We start from the raw sequence: 26,393 nt of genomic DNA, 5'->3' as shown, positions 1-26,393 counted from the left end.
GGGCCAAATCAACTATTTTCCACATGGGCCACATTAGGCTTACATTCAGATTACATTTCGCCATAAGTGCCAAATCTTTGCCTTAAATGGCCCATATATGAATTGGAATCTTTGGCCCCCCTTTGCCATTGTACAGGTGCCTAAAGTGGCCCACATTCGCATGCTATCTGGGACACTACTCCAAAATCTGATGGCGAACATATTCTGTCATCAAAATGTGCAACCTACTTTTTAAATGGGAGGTATGACAGGTGGCTAAACATGTTGAAGTAACAAAATATAAGAATGTAAATCAATGTAAATAAACACCCAATCAGATATTGATCAGAATGCATCAAGTGACGAAATGACCTTGGTCAAAGAGGTCAGAGGTCATAAAAAAGTTATTGCAGCTTAAGCCCAGCTCAGACAGTGCGATTTTTAATAATCTTTTACAATTGTATGTTGTCAGACTCTATGAACATAATCCTCGTGTCATACTGCAAGATATCAGTTGTCATAATGTCAGACTGAACGACAATCAACACGCACCAAACACAAACATAACTGTGTTCTGAAATAGTTCCTCACAGCAAATGTAAAAAATCTGTAAACAATCCATTCATTTTATTCATACTGTAGAATGCTTTGATTATAGAAACTCAGGTAACACTTTATTTTGATGGTCCATAAACAGACATTTAACTGACTATAAGAAACTGCGCAAGCACATGTCAACTTACACTAACCCTAACCCCAACCTTACAGTCTACTTTTAATCTAATGAGAATTAGTTGGCATGTAGATGCAATTGTAACTTAGGTCAACAAATGGACCATCAAAATAAAGTGTGACCGAAACTCAAAACTGTATCAACATTTCACCAAGATGGTTTAAAGTTGTCATGTTGATTGCGTACAATGCAAGATAGTGTCTGAAATCTTCTGACATTGACATCATTTCATTGGATTTCATTTCATTTAATCTGATCGCAATGGAAATCGCCTCTCGATGAACATGTCAAACAACTAATCAAAAAACACAGATTTTAGCCTAAAGGCTCCCACACCGGGATGCTTTTCGTTTGCGTTTATCGTCAGCGTTTTTCAAGACGTTTTTCAGGATTCAAACCCAAGCGATTTTCACTGGCGATTTTCAATGGTACAACTCAACTTTAAGCTTCTGACACCCGCTTGTAACACAGAAGACAAAGTTGACACGCTTGACACGCTTGCGTCAAAACAAAAAAACGAGCATGAGGCGTTTTTTTTTTTTAAATGACGATTTTGCGCCTGCCGTTTTGCGCGTAGGTGTGCATGATCACATTGGCGCCTTTTATTTAGCCATGAGGTGTTAAACGTAGACAGAAAACGCAAGCAAAAAGCGTCCCAGTGTGCACAGGCCTTAATACTATAGAAAACTTTTAGGATTTCCAAAAAATTGCACCATGTGAGCCAGGCTTAAAACAATGGGATTTTACATAACTGCACCCCTCCACACTACGTAAACCTAATCAATCAAACAAACAAAACTGTGTAAATAATGAAAGGGAATAATTAAAGTTCCAGATGACAATTAGAGCATGATTTAGGTTGTTAATCATTGAAAAGATCATTCATCAATTCCATGCCCACTACTTTTCAGTGTTTTGTGGGTGGGAGGTACATTTGGACTAATGCCATGGTCACGCTAGAGTTTGAGCATGTAAAATTATGTCGTATGGCCCTGCGAAAAGGGGTGAGATTAAACAAGATTATTAGACATAAAAAAGCAAGCGATTGGTCCATATTTTTTATTTCTGTACAGAAACGTCATGTTCTGATCTTCGATTGGTCTCATGCAGTCACAAGATACAATTTCACAGGTCAGACTTCACCAAGCTTGAACTTTGCAATGTCGCGAACTGTGAAACTTGTCGCATGAGCTTGTGAATGGAAGTCTATGGGGTGAAAAGTCTAGTGTAGTTGTTCACTCAACAACATAGGACAGGCACATCAAACTGTTAAAACAGGTCTTCCAGAGGCTGGCTGTTACTATTCAGCAAATGAGAAAGACCTGTATATCAAATAACTCTACACAGCAATAGCACCAATTTACCATTACCCACCCCGACCAACATGTATCTCTGGCTACATAATTCACTTTCTTCAGAAATGTAAATGTTGCTACGTATTCACAACGAGCCTATGTTGGATTGCTGTGTTTCCCTGACAAAGTCTGTATTAGAATTTCAACTTTTACTAAATTTACTTAAAGGCTTAACTAAGTTAATTCGGCAAGTTAGGGTAATTAGTCAAATCATTAATGATGATTTGTTCTGTAGAAACTAAAAAAATATTGCTTAACAATATTGACCTTAAAATGGTTTCAAAAACATTAAAAACTGCTTTTATTTTAGCCGATATAAAACAAGACTTTCACCTGAAGAAAAAATATTACAGGAAATACTGTGAAAAATTTCATGCTCTGTTAAGTGTCATTTGTGAAATATTTGACAAAGAAATGCACAGAAGGGCGAATAATTTTGACTTAAACAGTCAGAATTATTAACCCTACTGAATTCATATATATATATATATATATATATATATATATATATATATATATATATATATATATATATATATAGACAATATAGTTAGTGCATTTAAACAAAACTGTTATATTAAACAGCTATATTCATTAAAATTCTGGTTATCTAATATATTTTAATAATAAAAAGATAAGAAAGTTCCATTCAGATTAGGTGTTGCAAAAAAAAAATTATGAACTACAAAATGTCAAATGAATATAATATTTGTAATGGTTTTCTTGAAATTACCTTTTTGTTTAAATTTTATTTCAGACTTTACCCTAACATATTCATTGGGGTGTTCTAATTTTGCACCATGATCTTAAGTTATTTTGTTAGATTAGTTCCAGTTTTGGCATTGATACTGAAAAATCTAATGTATTTACACAAATATCTTACTGTGTAGCATCTCATAGAAAGTATTCATTTAAAGGAGTGTATACATTTATGCTGGGCATTGTATGCATGTGTGTGTGTTCATTACTCAATCAGACATAAATGTACATGCATCCTGACACACAGCAAAACATAGCCATTTTTTGAAGAGGATTAATTTGAAACAATGAAATGGCAAACCAGAGTCCTGAACTAAACCTGTTTGAAAATCTCTGGAAAATCCTTGGTGACAAAGTTATTTGTTGAAAAAAGTCATAACATTCACATAACTGTGGAAGAGACTTAAGCAGAGCAGAATGAGAGCTAAGTCAGACCCTCCAGAGTTTAATGCAAAATCAAGCAAATGTTACAGAATTTTGTGGAGCTTGAAATTTTTGTGAATTGATTAATATCAGTGATGATGTGCTGCAAGTGATGTACAGTATCCCCCCACCCCTAATTTATCAATTTTTACCATATATTTATATTTATTTATTTTATATATACATTTTTGCTTGTATTTTTTTCAAATATATTTCAGACTTTACTATGAAATCAGAACTTTTTATAATGCTCAGTGTGTGCTTTAATACTACTATTATAACCAGAGCAGTCAGGGAAGCTGTAGCAAAACAGTTATGATAAACTATATAATTAGGGTTAAAAGTTATTTTCTGGGGTAAGGTTTACTCTTGAGAACTATGGAAAATATGTTCTGGTGTAAAACAAATTACCGCCAATATAAACTTAACTTAAATAACGTATATGGAAAATGTCAAATCATCATATACACTCAATATACTGTTTAAATAACATGCCATCATTACATCAATAACAATGTATATTGCGATGTGATATACGCACTGCGAAAAAGGGATCACTGTGATTTATTGATGTTTTCTGCAGGTAAAATATTATTAACCAGTTTCCATTACCATCCTAGACTCAGAGATGTTTGACAGTCTGTTGGAGCATTTCAGGAGGATTTCTCAATGGATTCATTGGCAGAGGAATGACCAAGATGTGTTTTGATTATACATTAATGAAATTAATTGACCGCAACAGTCAAACAAGACTTTCTGAGGCAATCTTTGCAGTTCTTAATGCTCAAAAATACCAAAACTGTAATGACTTAGCATGCATGGTGTATAAAGTAGTGCATTAATCAAACATTTTTATGGTGGTTTTGGGGTCTGTATATTAGGCGTCTTTTATTACTATGTAGTTACAGCAAAAAATATCTAAATAAAAAAAATTATGGGGCTCCTGTCTAACTTAACAAAGAATGTGGAAATGATTAAAACAAAACCTTTCCATATGCCAAGGGTAAGTCCAATCTGTTCACTTTTAGTGATCGACATTTATTTGTTTATTAGCAGCATCAGTTAGCATTCAACACAAATGAACAATGTCCTGCTAGCACAGGTGTGCTCTCATGCACTCATAAAACCTATACGAATTTACTCCAGCTTGCTAATGAAAACTAAACTCTGAATGGCAGGAGCTTTCTTAAACATACTTGTGGAAAACCAGTATATACCATACAGTATATAACCAGTTAAAATGTATTATTGGTCTTTATGATGACAACTACAAGCAGTATCAGCAACAAAAAAAATCTGTTTTATTTACATCTCACCTGACACCAGAGGGCAAATATTACTGGCAATAGTTTTTGCATATTATAGTGTTACGATTCCACAAAAGGTATTCACCCTGTCTAAGAGTAACCAAGTGCTCAACCTGATTTTGCATACCTTCTTCGCTTTTCTTTAACTTTATTGCACTTTAAGTTTCAAATACACACCAATCATGTCAAAATGCCAGTCTTGGTGAATAATCACATAAACACAGTCAGTTATGTCTAGAGTCAACATAAACAGCTGGGCCTAAAATATGCTGGATTTGCGCATCTGGCTTAAAGTGACAGCAACCTAATATAAATACTGCATGCAGTACTTCTTAAACACTGTATGTTTTTAATTTGAAAGTGATAATACTGCACTGAACTGGTCACATTTTTTTTGCTTTGAAACATTTACGCTTTTTAATGTTTTGTTTCAAACTCTGGAAGCATGCTGGATAAAAAGAAAAAAGAAGCAAAAATAAACAAATCAATTTCAGTTGAGTTTAAACCGACAGTCACTAAATTGGCACAATTTTGATCAAAGCCTAAAAGGAGCCATTTCAAAGAGTTATTAACAATTATTTGTAAGGTATTTGGAGCTGAAACATCTGAGAATTATTTAATCTTGTAAAAAGAGGCATAATAGGTCCCCTTTAAGCCGTTTTTGGGGTGTGTTCATAGCAGCATATAAAATATTTTCTTAAAGTAACCAAAATGTAATATTTTAGTAGTTAAAAACAAATGCAAAGAAAATGTAATGGAACTGAGTGGTTTCACATAGTGTCCTATTTTTTATGCACTGTAAAAAAATCTTTACATTTGTTCTGCCAATTACAGAAATTTTCTGGAGACTTTAAATTTAAGGTAAAAATTTAAGGCAAAATTAAAGTTATTTCACGGTTAATTTCTGCAATTTATTGGGCATTATTAAAAATAAATAAATTGGCACCTCAGCTCCTGGAAAAAAATGTAAAATAACGGAATAATTTGACTTTTTTTCAGTTGTTTTCAATGAAAGTGTTGTGTTTTTTTTTTTTTTTTTTGGAAAGTCAGCAACGTAGCATGGCACTGAGCATCTGCTTAATGTGAAGCACCAACATTTGCAAAATGGGTTTAACCAAAGATCATAGAATAAACAAGAAGTGTCAATTGTGTAATTTTCAGTGGGGAAAAACATGAACATTCAATAGTAAATGAGCCAATCATCAATTGCTGTAGACTGACGATTCCCAATGGGAGGGTCTTGGTCCAGTAATTTCTGCTGCTTTATTATTAAGAACATTCTGGGGCCAGCAAATACACTAGAATATCAAGTATTTGCCTCTCAGATAAAAAAAAAAATACTTTTATTAAGCTTAAAATGTCTACTTGTAAACAAACCAACTACACTTAACAAATGTTCTCTGGTTTTGTAATCTTTATGAAATGACGGGAGGAACAATCATTCTCTGACCTCATCCTGAACTGATCCCGCCTCAATTCCAATAAAATGCAAATCACATGACAGGAACTATGGCAACTACAGTTGGGAATTATTTCAGAAGGCCTGTGTGATTGGACACAACATTATTCAGAGGATAATTTCATGTAACACATTTATTGGTTTAATAGTTTGATTGACTGGATAATGTCTGATCATGTCCTCCAGATACAGTTGTAAAGGAGGCTTGTGATGTGATCTCATTCCCTTCAGGTAATTATGAGCATTAGCATTTTTTTGTCATGCTTTAAATGTTTAAAAAAAAAAAATTAAGCAGTTGTTAAATTTCATTGGTGATTGCAGATATGAAATGCAAGCTTGCCAAACCATTGTGGAGAATTTGATCTTTGCTCATTCAAAGAGATATGCACTTCCATACCTAATTCAAAGATGGCTGCTGAGTGAAATGACTTGCCTTAAAATGACTTAAAAAGGACTGGTTAAACGCAAACCTGCAGAATTTGTTTTCAGCTGCACAAAAACACTTTGTTGGACATACGCCCTAAGCATGTTTTTATGTTCTGGTAAAGGCATAAATGTTAGCCATATTGCAATGAACTATATCACTTTTTCGAGGCTCCCTTGAAGATGTGTCATTGTATTTTACACAATTTAGGGTCTTCTAGGGGGAATAAAATTTTTTCCAAGAATGCAGAGAATGTACTTGTCAGGTTACTTCGGAAGAACGAACTCAGGAGATTGCGAGAACATGGAATACATCGCTTGAAAAATAAGATGCTGCGTTCTTCCTGATGGACACGTGACCTTTATTGTTTTCCCCCTTTCAGTAAATATAACATGCCCAAAAACCTTACAAATCTGCATTGCATAATACAAATAAAACAGCTCTTAATACGAATTTTACCAATAAACACCCTTAATGTGTTTATTCCTTTATAAACATTTTCATGGTAATTTTTATATTCACCGTTTCATTTAGGGGTAGTCCTTAGATAAATAAGTTATATCTCTGAACTTTAATAATAAACAGAAAATGCAGTGTTTCCCACCTCCTTTATTCAGCCGCAATGACTTCTGGGACTTCTTGAGCGAGATTTGTGCTCAAGTCTGCATCGACGCTTCCTCGATATCAAGAGCACATCCAGGAACCTTCAGACATTTTCCTTTCTTACGGTGTTGAATTTTGGAACTGAACTTTGACGGTTGACGATGACGTTATACAAAGACGCAAGGATGCAAGATTGCTTAAGAATGCATATTGAGAATATCTGGGTTGGGGGTTGTACTGTAAATTACAACATAAAAGCCTGTTAATAAACTACCAGTACTTTGTATAAATGCATTGTACTTATGTCCTTCATAGCCTCGTTTTAATTTCTGTTAAAAATAATTACTAAAAATGCTGCCTTGATTTAACCCAAATTTGGATAAATTAAAGCAATTGGCTTTAGGAATGTCTTGATCAGGTTTTTTTTGCCCTTGAGTCCGATTCAATTGATTTTGAGTATCCGAAACCCAATTCGATACTTCTGTAATACATTAAAAAAATAAATAAATAAAGAAGAGTGAAGAAACAGATCCAGGATGTTCCTTATTTTTTATTTAATTCACCTTATTTTAACATTCAACAACTGTGTTAACAAACAGAGCACTTCTGTGAGGTAGCTTGAACAATCAAGAAAAATTAACTTAAATTCTTTTGGACTTTTAAACTTTAGTGCAACAGTAAATATAAAAAAATCGAATATAAAAACAAAATAGCACCTCAACTTAAAATAATGTGCAGGCAATCCCAAGTTTACATATTTCACAGTGTGCTATGGCAATGTTGTCATCATCAATTGTATAATGCCTTCAGACTGCAGACATACTCACCCTTTCCACTTCAAGCTGCTTCAATGCTGAACATAATAGTTTTAACTCATCTCTAATAACTGATTTATTTTATCTTTGTCATGATGACTGTACATAATATTTGACTAGATAATTTTCAAGAAACTTCAATACAGCTTAAAGTGACATTTAAAGGCTTAACTAGGTTAATTAGCTTAACTAATCAGGTCAGGGTAACTAGGCAAGTTATTGTATAAGGATGGTTTGTTCTGTTGACTATCGAAAAATGTTTTGCTTAAAATGCATAATAATATTGACCTTAAAATAGTTTTGCTATATTAAACATAATTTGGGAAATATTTAAACAAGAAAAAAAAATCAAAGGGGGGATAATAATTCTGACTTTAACTGTATGTACATATATATTCGAGTCCTGATCGAGAGGTCACATCCAATTCTGATCGAGTCTGAAACTGTGATCGGGCCTGATTTCCGATCATGTGATCAGATCTGAACATCCCTAATTGGCTTAGAAAGTTTTCCCAATTTAAGTAAAATTCCAAGGTAAAAAAGCAATGCAAGAAAGACAAGTCAAACAGAAGTCCATTTCAAACATTATAAAATCTACACAAGGAAATACTTTTCACACAAAAGTCCCAATTATTTAGATTCCTATAGCAAAGACTGCAACTCTCCCTAAAAAATTCTCAGAACAATGCTAAAATTGAGTACCGAGAAGAGGCTCTCAGTATGGCCTTCCACATGACTGTCTCTCTAACTTTTTTCCAAATGAAAACAGGCATATAGCTGAAAGCAAGAGATGAGCAAGAGAGTCAAGAGGAGCCCGAGAAGCTGGAGAATATTTTCCAATTCACCAGATGTGAGTCATTTCATCTTGTGATTCAAATGAGGTTTGTGTTGTGTGAACAGATGTCTCTACCCCGCCTCCTTTATCAACATTAGCTGATTAGGTTTTAGCATGCAGCTCGCGCCAGTTCTGCCTCTCAGGTACAACCGCCCTCATCTGGGCCCGTGCAGCTGTGTTGTGTGGGTGAGCGAATGACTGAGTGTCTCCAAGCAGAAACAATAGACAGACCCTTCACCATACCACGCTGTGATCAAGTATGCGGCACGTCTGCGAAATAACATCTTCCTCTTACACAAACACATAAACATGCATACAGAGTTTAAATGCAGACACGGTTTTGAACAGTGGGGAAATATCTGACAGAGCGTCTATTGGATAGAGCTTTCTGATAGGCTTTCTGATAATACACAAAACAGGATTATAATATAGAAATGTTTAGCTCATATCTTACAAGGAAACTATAACTAAGAACTATTTTACATATTGTCAGAAAAGTGAATAATTCATAAAATATGATTTTTGAAAGGGGGCATGCTTCCAAATCCCACCTTAACTGTACTCCTCATTGGATGTTGAGCATATCACATTAAAATGTTTGAATGAGATTGTACACATTAATACATTATAGCCACTAAATCAAAAAGTTACGAATTGTCATGAGATTGCTTTGAAATGACATATAATCATGTTTATTTTCAATAAATTTTGTGAGTTAACATCCACTTATTTATTTATTTATTTTCCTTCGACTGAGTCTCTATTTCAGTGATCACCACAGCGGAGTGAACCACTAACTATTCCAGCATATGTTTTATTCAGCGGATGCCCTTTCACACACACACACACACACACACACGCATACACACACACACACACACACACACACACACACACACACACACACACACACACACACACACACTACAGACAATTTTAGTTAATTCAATTCACCTACAAATGAGTGTGTATGGATGTTTCCCAGTGATGGGTTGTGGCTGGAAGGGCACCCGTTGCGTAAAACATATGCTGGATAAGTTGGCAGTTCATTCCGCTGTGGTGACCCCAGATTAATAAAGGGACTAAGACGAAAAGAAAATGAATGAATGAATGAATTCACCTACAGTATAGCGCATGTCTTTGGACTATGGGAAAACCGGAGCACCAGGAGCAAACATGTGGAGAACATGCAAACTCCAGACAGAAATGCTAACTGGTTCAGCCAGGACTCGAACCAGTGACCTTCTTGCTGTGGGGAGATCGGGGTTTAGGGAGGTGGGTGGTTGGGGTAATCGGTCAGTTGGTCAGTCAGTCAGTCGACAGCAACAAAAGGTAAATTTAATAAAATCTTAAATTACACAATATATTATATAATATAAATTCTAAAAAATACTGTTTATATAAAGTTTTTGTTTTGGTCTTTGAGAAAAGGTTTTAGTTTTGTTTTTATTAGGAAATTAATAATTGAAAATAACAAATAAGTAACAAAAATTACACAGCAGTTGGTTGTTTAGTTATTTAAGATTTATCTTTTGTTTGTATTATTTTGCTAGCATAGTTTTATTAATTATGAATATTATTAACGTGTATTATTATATTATGCTAAATCATGTGTTCATAATAGCTCTTTGACAATAATAAAGAGACAGACCTGTGCTAGTTTGGAAAGTACTTCTACTGCTGCTGTTGCTGCTACTACTAATGATCATAATAATAGCTGTAATCGTAATAATAAGAAGAATAAGGAGTATTATTATTATTACAGTTGAGGTGAAACGGTGGCTCAGTGATTAGTATTGTTGCCTTACAGCAAGAAGGTCCCTGGTTCGAGTCCTGGCTGTGCCAGTTGACATTTCTGTGTGGAGTTTGCATGTTCTCCCTATGTTCACATGGGTTTCCTCCAGGTGTTCCGGTTTCACCCACAGTCCAAAGACATGCTCTATAGGTGAATTGGGTAAACAAAATTGTCCACAGTGTATGTGTGTGCATGTGAGAATGTATGGATGTATAATAGCTGGTGGTTCATTGGTTGTGGTGACCCCTGATCTGATGCATCAAGTAAGCAAAATCTCCTTTAGGCTCTGCTCCTTAGAGACATCCCTTTCTGTGGATCTGCAGATCATGAAGAGCAATGCAAAACACACCTGCAGCTGAGCTTGCCTAGTATATTCCAATGCTACGTGTGGCAGTGTGTATTTCAGGGTCAGCTTCATGAAACCCCTTCAAGAGAGCCACAAACAGTCTGCCAATGCGCACGTGTGAGTGTGTGAGTGTACTCAACACCATTTTTCAGATGGACGACAATGAGATCTCAGGGCAGCAAGTGGATTGGGCAGGAGTGCATGTTTGTTTATGCAGCCATGGCAGCACAACAACGAACCCTATTCTCCGTGTGCACCTGTTCAGCCTGTGACATCAACTACACAAAGACCACCTCTGGCCCTCAGGTCACGCTGAAAAGAGAAAGGCATGCTGGGAAGGATAGTGATGGTGCAGTGCTTGTGAGCGTATCGTCCCCTGACTCCATTCACCCCACCCCCACCACACACACACCCTCTTCTGGAGTTTATCGGATGCGCTCAGCTTTGGCACTCATTAAAAAGCACCCATTATCCCGACATTTGCACGCATCACATGCAAAACTAATTTACTTTTAAGAAATTAAAAGTTCATTTTAATTGAGCTCGCGCTGCAGTATGCAAATGAAGAGTATATAATGTACACTGATGCAGAGACAACATGCAAGAGGGAGCTAAATTAACTCCTTCTTTCCTGATGCTGAGAGAGCAAGAACAGGCTCTGGTCTTTGTGTATCTGTATCATCTGGGCAGATCATTTGTTTAGTATTTGTAAACAAAGGTTGGAAGCTTGCTCAGGGTACATTTTAATTTATTATGTGGTTAATTTGAATGCTGATATTAGCCAAAAAATGAAGCGAACAGGTTCGTCACAGGGTGAGAATGTGGTCAAAATCCGAAAACGTGGTAAAAATCGGAGGAGGGCTTTTCTTTTTCTGGACTTTTGTGAACCGTCGTTGGTTGGGTTTAGGGACGGAGGAGGGTGGGTCAGCCGATTGGCCGGTCGCACGGTCAATCATTCCGTCATGAAGACAGGCAGACGGGCGGAAGGTTCGTCGACAGGCGGCCTCTAGCGGGTTACGCGAGAATGCGCGGGAAAAAAGCACGCACAGCGGCCTCTCGCGGACTCGCGAAAACAAAAACTGCACAAATACGTACCTCCCGGGACGTATTTCGCGGTCTCCAGAAACGTCCCCGGACTACGTTCTCAGAATGAGCCTGGGTTGGATATTAGTCCAAAAGGTAACAATTTACTTAAATGTGGTGTTAATAAGATGCTTATGACTAGCTTAGCTGTCATTTAGTGTCAATCACTCAGTTGCAGCATGTAAAATATAAATTAAACAAAGTCACCAATTTTCTCTGAAGATATGTTTCTATAGAAACTGTTAATTAAAAATGTTCACCAAAATTAATTGATTTACAAATTAAGTTGTGTGTAAAAACATAATTTTAAAATTCAATGCCACAGGAGAAAAAAAGTATCGAACACATGAAGGAAGGAAGGTGTAAATGGGCATGGAAAGCCCAGACAGCAGCTGAAATCTCTCTGTAGTTATTCAGCAGCCCTGCTCTTCATCAGTGTAAATTGATATTAGTTGTTTCGGTCCCAATACCTACATTACATTAGATGAAAACAGGGTGGACATTTTAGCAAGACAATGATCCAAAGCTCTCACCTTGTTTCGGAAAAGAAAATAAAGCTGCTAGAATATATATATACAAGATTTGAAGATTTGAAGTCTGAATAAAAATCACACAAATCACACATTCTTCATACAAGAGAGGTCTTGAAGCTGTCAATCCGCTCCCACCCTCGCCCCCCAAAAAAGCCTTCGGATTTCAGTTCTTTCTCCTTGTGTCATTCAATTGTTATCATACATAACTGTTATTTTTTTCTTCAGATTTGTTCTTTTTTAGTTTTATTTTATTTGTATGTTTGGGTTGTTTTGCCAAAATATTGGGTAGTTTCATGTCAGCAGCACCTTTAGAAATATATTAAAATCAGGACTTGATTAATAATTACTTTACTCGCTGTATCTCATTGTAAATGTGAAGGTGGCATTGTTTAAGATGTCTTTGTTATGACAACTTGACATGACCAAATACATCACTTTCTTTGTCATTGTCATAGTCAACCAACTTGACATTACCAAGACAACATAACTTGTCATAAACATTACTGTTACAAGGCCATTATAATTGTGGCATGAATTATACAACAGCATCATTTCTATTTTTTTATGAGCCCAAATACAGTGGTACAAGTTGAATTTATCATTAAATGTCATTAAAAATGATTGATCCCGTTATTCAAAAGTATTTGACTGTGTATTAAGCCTTTTACTAAGAAATTTAGGTGACATTTTTATTATTTTTTTCAATTTCATTCGCCACTGGCTTGCTTGGTTTGAGACTTGTGGAGCTGAGCAACGATAAATATGTGCTTCAGTGTTTGGACTTTCAGCAGTGAAATTTAAAGCACACCGAACTAAACTAAACTGAACTTCAACTCTGAAAAATGGACTGACAGTTTCAATTTCCATTTACTAGAACTTTTATGTTAAGCTGCTTTGACGCAATCTACATTTTAAAAGTGCTATAGAAATGAAGATGAATTGAATTGAATTGAATTGATAAATTGATCGGGTAAATATCCATGAATTTCCACAATTATAATAGACTTATCACAATCATGTTTATGACAGATGTGATGTATTTGTTATTGTCAAGTTGTAATAACAAATACATCTCAAACAATGTCATTTTTTTCTAATATTGTTATCCCTGTTTAAACTACAGAAATTTTATTTGTGAAAATGTAAAAACAGGTGAAAGATAAATTGAACAAGTCACCATTTTTCTCATAATATATATTTCTCTTGGTACTGCTGATTGAAAATGTTCGCCAAATTGACCACTCCTTTCAGCTAAGAACAGGAAACTGAGGCTACAATTCAAACAGGCTCGCAAAGATTGGACAATAGAAGATTGGAAAAACGTTGCCTGGTTTGATGAGTCTCGATTTCTGCTGCGACATTCAGATGGTAGGGTTAGAATTTGCCGTTAACAATATGAAACCATCCTGCCTTGTATCAACGGATCAGGCTGCTGGTGGTGGTGTAATGGTGTGGGGGATATTTACTTGGCACACTTGGGCCTATTAGTACCAGTTGAGCATCTGATCAACGCCACAGCCTTCCTGACTATTGTTGCTGACCATGTCCATCCCTTTATGGCCACAATGTATCCATCTTCTGATGGCAATATCCAGCAGGATAACATGCCATGTCATTAACGCCATAAATCATCTCAGACTGGTTTCTTGAACATGACAATGAGTTCACTGTGCTCAAATGGCCTCCACAGTCACCAGATCTCAATCCAATAGACCTCTATTGGCATGTGGTGGAACGGGAGATTTGCATCATAGATGTGCAGCCGAGAAATCTGCAGCAACTGCGTGATGCTATCATGTCAATATGGACCAAAATCTCTGAAGAATAATTCCAGTACCTTGTTGAATTTATGCCTCGAAGGATAAAGGCAGTTCTGAAGGCAAAAGGGGTTCAACCCGGTACTAGTAAGGTGTACCTAATAAAGTGGCTGGTGAGTGTATCTCAATAATGTGTTCACTAAGGTTTGGCAGATGTACTTTGCATGAAAATATACCTACATTTTCATCTAAAAAATAAATGTATGACACTGTTGACCCTTACTGTAGATTATGCAGTAAATAACTGTAAAATAGCCAGTGTTTTGCTGCAATAAAAGCGAACAGGATTTTAAAATAAAATACATTTGTCTGAAGAATTTATATGCTTTCTATTTTTAATAACAGTTAAGGATACTGATTAATTTTAGCAACACTACAATAACTATATATGACATACTATTAATGTGTATGCAGTATAATGCTGTGAGTTGTAACACTACAGTAAATAACTGTAAGCAGTTTCCAGTTAGTTACCACTACTGCTGTTTTACAGTAATTAACTGACAACATTGTTCCCAGCTACTCACTGTAATGGTTGGTTTACAGTAATTCACTGGCAACACTGTTGCCAGTTAGTAACTGTAATGGTTTAGTTACAGTAATTCACTGGCAACACTGTTGCCAGCTACTCACTGTAATGGTTCAGTTACAGTAGAAAACTGTTGCCAGTTACTTTCTGTAACCAAACTATTACAGTCACTAACTGGCAACAATGTTGCCAGTATTCTACCATAAAAAAGCCTGGTACGGTCTAACAGTGGACTTTAAAAGACATCCCAAAAAAAAACTGTTACTATATATATATATATATATATATATATATATATATATATATATATATATATATATATATATATATATATATATATATATATATTATAAAAATGAAGGAAATGAAAAAAATAATGAATCCTACAGAATGGTTACATAAATTTTCTGTGTCATGCGTGTATCATTCATTCATTCATTTTCTTTTCCGGCTTAGTCCTTTTATTAATCTGGGGTTGCCACAGCGGAATGAACCGCCAACTCATCCAGCATATGTTTTTACACAGCGGATGCCCTTCCAGCTGCAACACATCTTTGGGAAACATCCATATACACGCATTCGCACTCATACACTACGGACAATTTAGCCTACCCAATTTACCTGTACTGCATGTCTTTGGACTGTGGGGAAAACCAGAGCACCCAGAAGAAACTTGCACGAACACAGGGAGAACATGCAAACTTCACACAAAAATGCCAACTGACTCAGCCGAAGCTTGAACCAGCGACCTTCTTGCTGTGAGGCGACAGCACTACCTACTGTGCCACTGCGTCGTGTATTCGTGTATTTATTTATTTTTTTCTGTGGATCAAATGTCCACACATACTGTTTTGATTTATGGGAATAGATTGATGATAGCAGCACTATGAAGAACCTAAACAATGTTTTTTAAACTTTAAACATGGCAAATACTTCGATTAAAAAATCCAGAATTTGTAGTAAAAAGTCAAAGTAATAACAATTGCCATCAAAGTAAATTCCCTCTTGTGTGTGTGAATGTGTTAATGTGTGCTAAGAAAAGATGGTAAAGAATCCGGAAGGAATCATTTGGGAGTTATGAAGGCCATCCCGGGGGACAGACAGGCCCATTTACTCTCTCTGCAGGTACTCAGTGAGCGCCGGGGGTCACAGTGAGAGGGCAGACGCTGCTGTAAATAACGCACGGAAAGATGTCAGTCTCCTCTCTCCAGAAAGGTCATCAGGCATGAGATGTGGGTCAGCACCTCTGATTTGGACAGGTCAATAACATCCAAGTCACCTGGAGCTCACTGGAGCTGGAGAGAGAGAGAGATAGAGGGAGAGAGAGCGGTATGAACTAATTCTCATGCTTCTCTCCTGATTCATTAGTTAAGGATTTTAGATCTAGAATTAGGTTTTTAATGTTTCTAATCATGATAGGATATCAAATATGTGAAGCATAAAGGACAAAATGGACAAAATTTTTTGTTTTATTTCTTATATTACTTCATGTTTTAAAAATTCTATGTAAACACAATGCAGTATGTGACAATCAATGTGCATATGGGGAACACAGAATTATTAAACTATATTGGTAACAATGAAATGTGCAGCCAAAGCTAGCTAAGGATGCTTTTAGTTGTTTTTTTTTTGTTAAAATAGTTGGGTTAAAAATACACATATTACCCAACTATACGTTATTATAGCACCTTCCCAACTATGGGTTATTTTAACCCAATGCATTGGGTTATTTTGATTAAATATTATTATTTCTATTTTGGTATTACTATTCCCAGGTAGCAAAGAATTCTGGACCAGATTTGGCATAAATCTGCCACAGCAGGCATTCATCCGGCACTGGCATACAGCATCTGGACCAAACATGGCCCTGATTTGGCAAAGGTGGCACCGTCTTTAAGGTCACTTCAAGACAAAGCACTCCCATAGTGTGCCTAAAGCACAATGATTCATGGTTTTATCAATTTCAATTGCAGTCGTGACACATTTCTGTCCCAGTTCAGGCTCAGTTATGGCTTATTAACTTGGCTGAGACTTGGCCAAGATATGGTCCATGTCATGTACAGTAATTCACTGCGGCATGTGAGCCAAACAAAAGCTGATTGTGTGGGTCAGAGATGGGCCAGAGATATTTTGCTATGTGGGTTGCTACTAATACTAGTAATACTATTAATTGTATAATTATGGCTGTGTAAATAAATAACACAGTTTTCAAAATAAAAATGCTTTTTTTTCCATTACACTTTGAGTCCCAGACACTTTTATTAAAATAAATCAAGAATCACAAATAATTCAAAGACAGAACAAAATACAGACAGTTATAAACTGTGCAAGTGTTGGTGGAGCAGAATATGGAGTTCTGTGTGCTGTAGAGGCTGTCCAGCAGCTGCAGCAAGCTTCACTCAGTGTCTACAATCTACCATTTAAACTACATGCAAAAGCTTCTAAAAGATGGTCTTGCTTTGGTGATACTCCTCCAGTGATAATGAAAATTTGTACTTTTATCCCAAAACTCTAGGACTTGATGGATTCGCCTCTGCTGCTCCTACTCATCCATATATCAAATGATGCTTGCTCCAACCTTAAAACAGAAATTTAAAATTGTAGAGATGAACACGGGAGGTAGAGAAAGCGGTTTTATCTGTTTAATATAGATCAACTATGAAGCGCGAGTTTGTATGATCAATAATTTAGAACTCTGGGGAAACTGATATAAAAAACACGACACAGGGAGGTAATTTGATTAAAAAAAAATTACAACAATATTATTGCGATATAGCTTAAATAAACTTTATAATACAAGAAACAACATTACATACTCATATTAATACAGCTGTTCTGTGTCAGTTAAATTAGCTGACTGTTAAAATTCTAATTTTTTAACCCAACTGGTTAAGTTATTAAATAAATAACCCAATAAAGGTTAAAAATACCCAACAAAGCACCAAATATTTAACCCAACTTCTTGAATTATTAATAAATAACCCAAAAAGGGTTAAAAAATAACCCAACAAATCACCAAATATTTAACTGGTTGAGTTATTAATAAATTACCCAGTAAAGGTTAAAACAACCCAAGCACCAAATTCTTTTAACTCAACCATTGGGTTAAATAAATAACTCAACATTTTTTCTGAAGCTAACAGAATGATGTTTATATTGTTAGTGTATTAGCACAATAAAATGGTTATCAACTTTAGCGATTGACAGTAATCCTGCATGAAGAGTATTATTTATTATTTAATATTATACTAATACTAATAGTATAAATCAAAGACAAGGCTGATGCTCTGTGTCATCGTTTAACTCCTCCCAAGAATGATCCAACCCTGTGATCGATCCGAAATAATCAATATGCAGGATTTCACAGAAGTGATCAATAAAAAAAGAGGGTAATGCCTGCCTGCTCGCTGCGGGACAGAAGGAAGGCGGGCGCTGCCAGGCTGTGTGTGCTGTTAGCTGCCGCGTGCTGGCTCTAATGAGGGGAGTGTTGATTTGGCATGGGCCCTAATAGGATCAAAGAGCCCATTTGGCTTCCAGTTGACTGACAACAGCACTGGGCTGGCAGGAGACCAGAGAGATAGAGAGAGAGAGGGAGAGCGATACAGTTGCGAGATACTGTATAATACACAAACATCCACGTGTGCGAATGGTGATAGTGTTACATGCGCACATATGGTGCCATGATACTACCACTCAGACACACGTCAACACAAACGCGTGCCTGTGACACCAACACATATGCACTGCAATAATATCACCATCCGAACACCCACACCTTCACAGCAGCGTTGGGGCCAGACAGACAGGTGTGTGTGCGTGTGTGTGTGTATCTCACACATACATGCATGAATAATATTCTATTAAGCAAAAAAAGTGAAATCTGCAATAAAGCAGCACTCTAGCACCTTCCAGGTGTGTGCGGACTACCTCGGGGCGTTTCAACATCCCTGCACAAATGCTCAAAATGCCAGCTTTCCACACGCACAGGTGTGATTTCAGCATGTACATTTGCATATTTCATGCTTTTCTGTCTCATGACCTTTGTTGCGACGAAGCGATGGGATGTTCATTGTACACATTTTGCATGTTTTGTGCATGCCTCTTATTTATAAGCATGACTGTTTTGTCAGCATTTATATTGATGGCCTGAGGGTTCGCTACAAGCGCTACACCATTAGCGAGAATGGAACAAGGAAAATAAAACAAAGAGAATGAAAAAGAAGACCTAAAAATACTCACAACCCCATCCCATGCTGGAAAAACATCCCCCTTTCCTAAATTGGCATGCAAATGTTTTCGTTTTTTTCTTCTTCTTCTTTCAGGTTTCACCGCCACACTTCCCCCGTTTTCTGTCTGTCCCCCACCCCCGATCCTTTGTCTCGAAATTAGTGAAGCAGAGTGCTCGGGCGGCTAATTACGTATTCAAATGAAAGAGGCTCGTTAATGTTGCACTGGGGAGAGAGGAGCTGATTGGGAGAGGATGATGGAATTGAAATTAGCGCTCGCTGCATCTGGAAGCAGCCGAGCACGGCCCGGCAGATGTCACCTCCCGGGGGTGTCGAGGAATGGGGGCTGTGGATGTGTGATGGGGGTTTGGTGCTCGGTCAGACACGAGAAGGGGGGATGAATGGGTGGGTGGAAATAAGAGGGCTTTGTTTCAGCAGAGGACAAAAAGAACGGCACGTTTCGCTCACCCAAACGAAAGTGGCAAAATGGCCAACCTTCCCGCTGTGAGGTTGGCTCGGAGTGTGTAATCAATAGCGCAAGGCTATAGTATGGACCCCTGGTGATTTTAACGGGTGGCGGTTCAAATGTTTGAACGGTAGCACTCCCTGCTAGCAATTATGTAGCTGAGAGCTCTACGCTTTGTTGTTTGCATGATTGTGTATGTGTTTTCCGATTTAGACACACTTTGAGTGGCTGTTAGCAATTTTGCCGTTGAGTACTTTCTCTTGACAAATCTGTAGCACTTAGCGATATGCTACACATCTCTGTAGCAGCAGTCAAGAGCTGTGTGCATCATCTACTCGCTTTCATTCAGGAGTCTGTTTAGTTGCGGTTCTTGCTAAATGTTAGCCCAAAAGCTAATTGTTTAAACTGAAACTTTTTTAACGCTGATTCCTCAATTAAGCTCACTTTGTGAAGTAAGCGTGATGTATACAATGAGACAAATCATTCTTGCAGATATGATACCAAGTATAATTTTAATGATGTAATGCCAGTTTATTAAGAAGTTCCTTTCAAATAATTCCTAAATTGCTAACATTGAAGAATTTAAAGTCCATCTCTTTATTGGTAATATAGTTATTAATAGTTAGCTGTGCTATACTATCAATATAGTTACAATAACCCACAGTGGTAATCTTTTTGTCCAACATGTTTAGTTGTATTTTATATTTAGCTGTATGGTATGACTGAGCTACCAGAGATGGGCAAAAATACTAATGTATTTTAAAACAAAATACCAGATACCTTAAGTTTAAGTGTATCAAAATAAACTACCAAATATAGCAGCCACAAAATGTATCAAACTAAAATACGCTATTTTTGTATTTTAAAAATACTACAAAATACATTTTAAAATTTTTCATTAACAGGCCTACTTGATCGGTCCCTTCACTATTATACTTATTCTTTAATACTCAAAGACATGACTTCTGAAACTTAATAAACTGCAAATAAACTCTTTTAAAGGGGTGGTCCTGAATGTAATTTTAAGACTTGGTTGTGTTACTAAGATGCAAAGCAATGTGTGCTCATGTTTCACTTAAAGGAAATCACGTTATTTTTTCATAAATCTGACTTTGATTATATACAGCTACTCAGCTAACATGAAAACAACTATTATATTTCCTAGTTCCTCTGAAAGGCCCGCCCTCAAGTGACTCTGATTGGTCATGAGTCATAATGTGCTGCGATTCGCGGATCGGCTCCATGTCACGCCCGTACAAGCACGCGCGTTTTGTGTAAACAGTCAGTCAACCTCATGCCCGCTCTCTAAAATAAAATCTGTCAAGTGTCTGTAACGGGTGAAAATGGGGTGTGGCTCCTTTAAGAGAGTTTGCCATTCTGTGTGTGTGTGTGTGTGTGTGTGTGTGTGTGTGTGTGTGTGTGTGTGTGTGTGTGTGTAGACGCGTTTAACACGAGAAGCGCATGTGCACGGCACCAAAGTTTATTTTTATTTTTCTCTGATGCTCGGGTTAAGTTATTGTTCTGTAATATACAGTGACGCTGTTGACAGAAGAATAAAGCACAAGATGTGGGATGCGACCTGTGTGAGCCTTGATTTATGTTTCTGCTGCTACATGAGTTAGGCAAGCTCTCATGTATTTTTTTTTAACTCAACGCGTTACACGTCGTTTTTTACATATATTCGGAATATCCATGTGTAAGTAATATGAATCGTTCACATACCTTTTGCGAGTTCATTATCTGAGATGTAAAACGCATGGAAAAGCTGTCTATAGAGAGATACGCACGCGCTGGTGAAGAGTGTGTGTGTGTGTGTGATGCCCTTCCACCTGCAACCCATCACTGGGAAACACCCATACACATTCTTTCACATGCATACACTACGGCCAATTTAGCTTATTCAATTCACTTGTACAGCATGTCATTGGACTGTGGGGTACACCGGAGAACATGCAAACTCCACACAGAAATGCCAACTGACCCAGCCTGGGCTCAAACCAGTGACCTTTTTCCTGTGAGGCGATCGTGATACCCACTGCGCCACCGTGACGCCCTCAATATTGCCATCTACACAACAAAATGTGAAAATCTCACTGAACAGATGTATTGTGCTTTCATTTATAAAGTTGTTCTATAAAAGCAATGTCCCACAAAAAAACAGCACAACTATGCACTCATTGCTACAGTATAGTCAAATCACAATATACAGTATAACAGCACTGTACTTATGTGATGTAGGTTAATTATTTCGCAAAGTCTCACTATTAATCAGTAGTGTAAAGTAACAAATTACAAATACTCAAATTACTGTAATTGAGTAGTTTTTCTCCGAAATTGTAATTTGCTTAGTAGTTTTAAAAATGTGTACTTTTACATTCCCTTGAGTACATTTTTAGAGCACTATCGGTACTTTTACTCCACTACTTTCCTTCCACCTGCAACAAACTGTTTGGAAGCATTAAAAGTGTCCAAGAAGATGTCCAAAATCTTTACACACAATGACACAGACACAGTTTAGATGCATGTCACTGATGAGAAGATGATGTTTACTGTATCATGGCTGAAATGGCCTTAAACACCCAGCAGGCACAAGACGTCAACATGATGTTAGATTGACATTGTACCTCAATGTCGTGGGGATGTTGCATTTGTTTGGAATTGAAAATCGGTTTGATGTCAGAACTTTTTCAGTACTCTTTCCACCACTGCTATTAACAAAAAAAAAATTCAAAGTACTGTCAAAAATACAAACTTAATGGGAAGTTCACCTGAGTGTAGTTTATCTATAAAGTAATTTCGAGAGGATCACGTGCTTATGATCAACACGGCTGGCTCCTCATTAGCGCCATAATCTGACCCATTAGATGATTACGGAAGCATTATAAATAACCAGAGTTTTTCACTCCAGTTTTCTTCATCTTGAAGCTTCCCCCCTTCCACCGCTTCTTTCCTTCCCCCTTTTCCGATAGAGCAACACGGTGGCCCAGTGGCTAGCACTGTTGCCTCACAGCAAGAACACCGCTGATCTAACCTCTTATTGGGCTGGTTGGTGCTTCTGTGCAGAGTTTACATGTTCTCCCATGTTTGCGTGGGTTTCCCCCGGGTTCCCCGGTTTCCTCCCACCGTCCAAAAACAAACCATAGCCAATAGACTAAACCAATTATCACCTAAAACAACTTTAGTTTACACTTCTCACACGGCGACAAGCAGGGGAGTTCTCGAGACCTACCTGAGCTCGAACTCCCCTCTCGCCCTTCTAACGGGAGGGAGCCCCGGGCTCGAGGATATTACGAGCTCAGGGCTCTCTCCCGGGACAGCATGCCAAATACGCTTTATTGATTATCAGCGTAGAAGTGTGAACTCTTGAAAAATACCAAGGACATCATCAAAATAATTAATCAGTGGTTTATGAATATATTATTAAAATTATGAATTAGTCTCCTTAGTCCCTTTATTCATCAGGGGTCGCCACAGCGGAATGAACCACCAAGTTATCCAGCATATGTTTTTCTCAGCAGATACCCTTTCAGCTGCAACCCAGAACTGGGAAAAATCCATACAGATTCATTCACACACACACACTCATACACTACAGCCAATTTAGTTTATTCAATTCACCTATAGCACATGTCTTTGGACTGTGGGGGAAACCGGAGCACCCGAAGGAAACCCACACCAACATGGGGAGAACATGCAAACATCACACGTAAATGCTAACTGGTCTAGCTGAAACTCAAACCAGTGACCTTCTTGCTGTGTGGCGATAGTGCTAACCACTGCGCCACCGTGAAATAAAATAATGACTTAATTCAATAATTTCTTAATTCTATAATTGCTGCTCACATATAATCCGAATGCATTCAATGTTTGCTACAGATATAAAACATAATTTATATATTGATTGTCAAGTTTTATTGGCTTGTTTTTACAAACCATATGCAAATCATTTTACGCCAAAAAAAATCATCTATTTTTAGAATTTGAAGATTGATTTTTGCAATAATAAACATATGTTTATAACGTAAACCTATTTTAGAATAATTTGGCCAGTCTTTATATAGTTAGATTTTGTGGTTAAGACACAAAACCTAATCTCAAAAAGACACTCTTTTAATCAATTGAACAACATTTTAATGCATATTTATTTTCTCCGCCATCTCCCTATTATCTCCTCATTCACAACACACCAAGCATTGAAACGCTTACAGCTGACTTATCGTCTGTAAATAGAGACCAGCGCTTCAGCATAATGGGTTGGCTTTAATAGTCTACCTTCCTCATTAATTTTGACTACCTCTTGATTCTCGCATTGTTTCGTTCTATTGTTCTGTAATGTGCATTATGCTGAGCCAGCTATAGATACAGTTTGCCTCTGTCTCACTTTACCTGAAAAAAAAATGTAATAGAACCCTGCTTAACAACAGCTCACCAACACATAAACACAACGCACACACATACACAACTGAGCCACCATATGCTCATATGCGTCCTTCATTCGACATCACCTTCCCTTTAACACCTTTACACACATGTGCATTCACAGAGGTACACAATACACTATCCACTCCTTTGCCTTTTAAATCAATATGCATGACAATATGCATAGTACACAAAGACTCTCTCATTTAAATGTAAAGCAGAAAAGTTTATTCAGCCATTTATATATGTTCTGAACACACACGCACGCAGTTACAAACAAACCCAGAATGAACAAACAAACATAGCAATTCTCAGAATATATGGTGTGTGGATACACACACACACACACACACATACGTGTTTTGCTATACTTGTGAGGGCCATGACCCAGTAGCATGTTGTGAGGACCCCCCTTTCTGTTAATGCTAGGAAAATAAAAAAAATAGTAGTGCCACTAGAGGGGAGCAGACAACCAGGAAATCACTTTAAATCTGTAAAAACACCATGTTCACAGAAATGGTGAGGTCGGGAGAGGAGTTGCGAGGACCGCACTGTTACTAGGCAGATTTCAGTTTTGCGGTTATGGGTAGCGCTTATTAAAAGTGATCAGAGATGCTGATTTTAGTCCAAATAACACTTTTAATCACTGAATAATTAGTTTGATTATCATTTTAATTACTCAAACGGTTCAAAATGCGGATATATTTTGTTAATACCCTGCTGATTTCATATGATTGGATAATACAGTCTCGACTAAGGAAACTCTGCTATATCACACAATGGCCATTTCATTAGGTCGGTCATGGTCATTGACACTCATTTCTATTTTTGCGTGTCCATAAACACGAACCCTGACAACATTTGGTTGATTTAAGAAATGAACTTACTATAATGAGTGATGAAACGGATCGAGGTTGATTCCATCCACACAGATCTTTCTCTACGGAACGCACGTGAGCTGCGGGTTAACTGTAATTCATTCATCATGGAGGAATGATGTCTGTCCATCTCGCGTTCATCTGAACTGCTGAGTAAACTGAGTAAACGAGCAAATGACGAATCCATGCGCGCCGCAGCACTTCAGGAGTATCGACTCACTGCAAACTGATGATTCACTAAATGATAATTCAGTAAACAATGATTCTTTAGTCGCGTTTGACTAAAGAAAGTCAGTCATGATGACACTTGCTCCATGCGAACACCTTATAAAGCAGGCTAATAATAATAATACTTGTTATATTTTTTTCCAGAGATTTGTCAGCTGTTTACTGTTGCATGTTTTCATATTTATTTTTTTACAGTAGATATTGCTTTTAATGCATGTTGCATGACAGTATAGATGATAAATAACTCATAATTGTTTAAAAACAATATTTGGTTACACTTTATTTTAAGGTGTCCTTGTTACAGCATTATTATACATTTAAATACCAAGTAATAGTAATTAACTACATGCACTTACTATATAGTTAGGATTATGGGTGGCGTACATGTAACATTTGTAACAAGGACACCTTAAAATAAAGTGTTACCCAATATTAGTTTGTTAATCTGTTGATATCTTCAGGGTACTTTCAAAACAACATTTTTATTAAATTCTCTAACCGGCTTATATTATGATAAAGAATAGCAGCTGAATTAAAATCTGTGATATGAGCCGCACTGTGAGTTTGAGCAGTTGGAACAGAAAACAAGACAAAAAAACTGCAGTTAAAGTTTACGCTGATGATAAATACCACTCTAATCTCAGACATGGTCTTGGTCACAGGTTTATTTTAGTTTTAGCAGTTGAGTGAAATACCAACGTAGATAAAAAGTATAGAGAAACAAAACCGGTTATTTGACAAGCACCACATTACAAGCTCCAAAATGAGAAATCAGAGAAGATGGTAATTTATTTATAACAGAAATATTTTATTTAATAAAAAAAATCGACACAGAATTCCTGTCAAAAACAGGTTCACAAGCCCAACATCTAACAACATAGTCAGCTCTAAAAGTACACATCTGGATGGCAAAACTAAAGGAAGAAAAGCGTAAAGTTCTGTTTGTTGTGCAGAATAAAGAGTCAGAAAATCAGGATAATTTTAAGAGGGAGAGAGGATAGTTAAAGGTTAGTTTACTTCTTTAAAGAACAGAAATTTATCAATCAGTTTCTTCTTTTTGATTGGATTACATTGTAAACATGATTTTTGACATCTCTCCAGCCCCTGGTTTGAAGCACTGGTTCTTTCTGTAGGCACTTTAAACATTTGTCTTTCCCTGGAACTTTCATTAGTGTTATGCAGGTCCCTTGCTGTCGCCAAACCACTTTTTTCAGCATCACTCCAGGGAATGTTCGTTCTGCCTGGAAGAACCTATAGAAAAGAATCAGAAAAGCACATGATTCCATCAGTCATAAGTAAACATGTATATTAAGTAAGTATGACTTTGCTGGAGGGATAATAACAATAAAATCACTATGTATACATCTATTATAGTCCTTGT

This window comes from Danio aesculapii, chromosome 7 (genome assembly GCF_903798145.1).
Source record: "Danio aesculapii chromosome 7, fDanAes4.1, whole genome shotgun sequence".
Classification (NCBI taxonomy): domain Eukaryota; kingdom Metazoa; phylum Chordata; class Actinopteri; order Cypriniformes; family Danionidae; genus Danio; species Danio aesculapii.
The sequence above is the reverse complement of the archived record's forward strand: the minus strand, read 5'-3'. Positions refer to the sequence as shown.